Here is a 3,439-nt window from a genome sequence, read left to right as displayed (position 1 = left end):
CTCCTGTTTTCTATAAGGTCACTAAACATCTGTCACAGGACTGTGGGAATATGGGAGGAAGACTTTCAGAGGCTATGGATTGTAAACAGTTTCAACTTCCTGTATATAATTCATAATATCATAAAGTTGAAATAATGGCATAACAAATTACCTGGGCCAACACTATTCTTCTATAGACAAGGAAACCCATTCAAAGATGGGATATGATTCACCTTAGGACTTACAGAACAAATGACTACAGTGGGTGACAATCCAGATTTCCTGGTCACTGTTTAGTGCTTTTGCTCACATCATATTATTGCTTTGAAGGCAGAATATGAAGGAACACTAATTATTAAGATGAAAGCTTTGTCATCTTCCAGGATGCAGCATTTTATGATTTTTGTATCCTAAGATCCCCTCTTTCCGGCTGTGTCTTTTCCAGCCTTATCCCCAAATTTCTGTTTTTATTCATAATTACTCAGATAATTTTCATATAAGCACTGTTAGTAGTTATCACTCATTGATGTTCCAAATCTGTAATTTCACTTTTACATAGAATATCTCCTTCAGTAATGAGTGTGCTGCAGTAATGACAATTGAATTCAACCATTCCCATGCCAAATTAACACAGTATACCTTTTAGTCTATGTTAAATCATACTGGAATCTATCTGTCCCCTAATGTATTCTAATATGGTATCCTATGTTTTTTTAAATGTCCTTTTTTATCTTTTATTTTGATTCTTAGTATACACATAGGAATTAGTGTCCTGTGTGTATCACCTCATTTAAACCTCACCATGGTCCTGAAAGATATAATCTTAGCTTACAAGAGAAAACAATCTCATAGAGGTGAAAAAACTTGCTCAAGTTCACATAGTTTATAAACAGCAGGGCAGTCATTCAAAATCATCTTTTGGAGCTGGAGCGATAGCACAGCGGGTAGGGCATTTGCCTTGCATGCAGCCAACCCAGGTTCAATTCCCAGCATCCCATATGGTCCCCTGAGCACTGCCAGGTGTAATTCCTGAGTGCAGAGCCAGGAGTAACCCCTGTGCATCTCCGGATGTGACCCAAAAAGCAAAAAAAAAAAAAAAGCCAAATCATCTTTTAATTTCAGGACCTCACAATTCAGTTCCTACATTATATTTATACTGCTGGGTTTGCCCATTCTTAGGAATTCCATACTGTTATTTCCATCTAAGATCCCTGTTCCTTCACAGACAGGTTAAAAAATAACATCTTATCAATATTTTCTGAATTGTGTTTCCCTCCCCAGTCCATCTTATCACATCATGCAACTTAAAACATTAAATCTAGACCTTAATGGTCTTAAAAGGGCAACAGAATGGACTCCAGTATTCGGGAACCCATTGTACATGGATAATGTTACCTTCTCATTTCCCCCAGAACACCAATCTGGATCTTAGGGAGAGTCAGCTCTTGTACTCCCTACCCCATTATTATTATGCCGTTACTAACCATTGCTCAGCCTCCTCCCTCACGATCCTTTATTGCTGTGTTCTGTGACAACTGATCTTAGAGAATCTCTAAGTGCAACTTCCCTTTAGCATATCTCATTTTCACCCATCTCTGGCTAGCTTCCAGTCAGCCTCAGCCTTCTCTGTGTGACCTCAAGAACCCCCATTCTGCTGGCTTCATCTTTTAACACTGTATCTAACTGCAACTAGAGGAACCTATTTCTCAGATAACTTTCTTGGCTTTGGGAGACCAACATTCTCTTCCTGAGCTATTAGGTCCTTTCAAACCAAACATTGCCAATCATCCTGTACTTTTAAAGTGTTTTCCTTTTCAATTATGAGTTATTAATCCAGCTAACCTAACTGGCTTAAAAAAGTGAGGTTTTACTCTCTGATTGTCCCCAAGTGAGCTTAAGGTCCCATCTTAATTCACCAGGGTTTTTTGGGACCCATAAGTAGATTCCCTTCCCTTGCTCACCGCTGCTTATATCCTGAACCATGCAGCCACTTACACAGCTCTGAGACAGCTTTCCTCATCACACCTCACACTGCATACATAATCCAAGTGCCCAACGACAGATGAATGGATAAAGAAGATGTGGTATATATACCCAGTGGAATACCACTCACCTATTAGAAAAGATAAAATCTTGCCTTTTTCTGACACATTTATGGAACTGGAAAGGGTCATCTAAGCAAAAAAGTCAGAAGGAGAAAGACATAGACAGATTACCTCACTCATATATGAGCTACAAAGGCACAAAGCAAGGAAAGAAACAATGTTCAATGATAACAAACCCATAAACTCTACCCACAGAACTGAGGTTACCAACAATCCGGCAGTGGGGTTGGGCTGAAGGGATAAAGGGAGTCCAATAGAAGGTGGTAGGCAGATATTGGCACTTTGGTGGTGTTATATGATAACACTGTATCCCTGAAACACAAACATTTGAATCAGAGAAATATAGCAGGTAGGGAGCTTACTTTGATCCCTTGCACCAAATATGGTTTCCTCGGCACCACCAGGAGTGATTCCTGAGCACAAATTCAGGAGTAAGCCCTGACTACCACCAAGACTGGCTCAAACTCCAGCCCTCCCCCAACAGAAACTTGTACATTTTTCTAATCCTATGTAACCTGAATAATTTTTTAAGTTTTCGGTAAACAACTTTTTAGTATGACTATTTCACACTCAAATATCAATCCATACAAATACATGGAACATACACTAAAATATTTGGCATTTTTCTTTGGTCTTGTGGTTGCTTAGGGAGCACAAGTATCTTTAACTTGACTGCAATCCAAAACATACTGCAGTTTTCCTGTTAAAAGAAATATTGATATGACTTTGCTTACAGAGCTATGTCAATAGCCAACTCAGAGAGTAAAATTCAAGTACAATGGTCTATGCATTTTTATTTGCTCATATCTGAAAGTATTATCAAAAAAGGTTATAATGCAGAGCAGTATTTGGATGGACAGGAACGATTGGTGTTTTATTGAATGATATTAATACTTCAAACAGAGAGCTGGGTAAAGGTATGACATAGAGTTTCTGAAATCCCAAAGAATATGTACATTAAATTATTTAATATTTGGTGGAAATCCCACTCTGCATGCGCTAAGTTTTCACAGACTACACAGTGCTAAAGATGAAAAGAAAAAGGGCCAGAGAGAGAGAGAGAGAGAGAGAGAGAGAAAGAGTACAGAGGTTAAAGTGCTTTTCATTTACATAGCTGACCCTGACTTAATTCCTAACTGCATATGATCCCAAATACCTCCAGGAGTAAGCCTCAAGCACAGATCCAGGAGTAATGCCTGAGCATCTCCAGGTATGCCCCCTAAATAAAATCAAACCAAACAAAATGCAGAAAATACAGAAAATAAAAATATGTGTACAAAAATGAGATAGTAGAATGTATAGAATGTAGATATTATTCAATATGTCACTGCCCTTGGGTCCTGGCAGAGAACTCC

Source organism: Sorex fumeus, unplaced genomic scaffold, assembly GCF_029834395.1.
Source record: "Sorex fumeus unplaced genomic scaffold, SorFum_2.1 ptg000030l, whole genome shotgun sequence".
Taxonomy (NCBI): Eukaryota; Metazoa; Chordata; class Mammalia; order Eulipotyphla; family Soricidae; genus Sorex; species Sorex fumeus.
Note: the sequence above shows the minus strand (reverse complement) of the source record.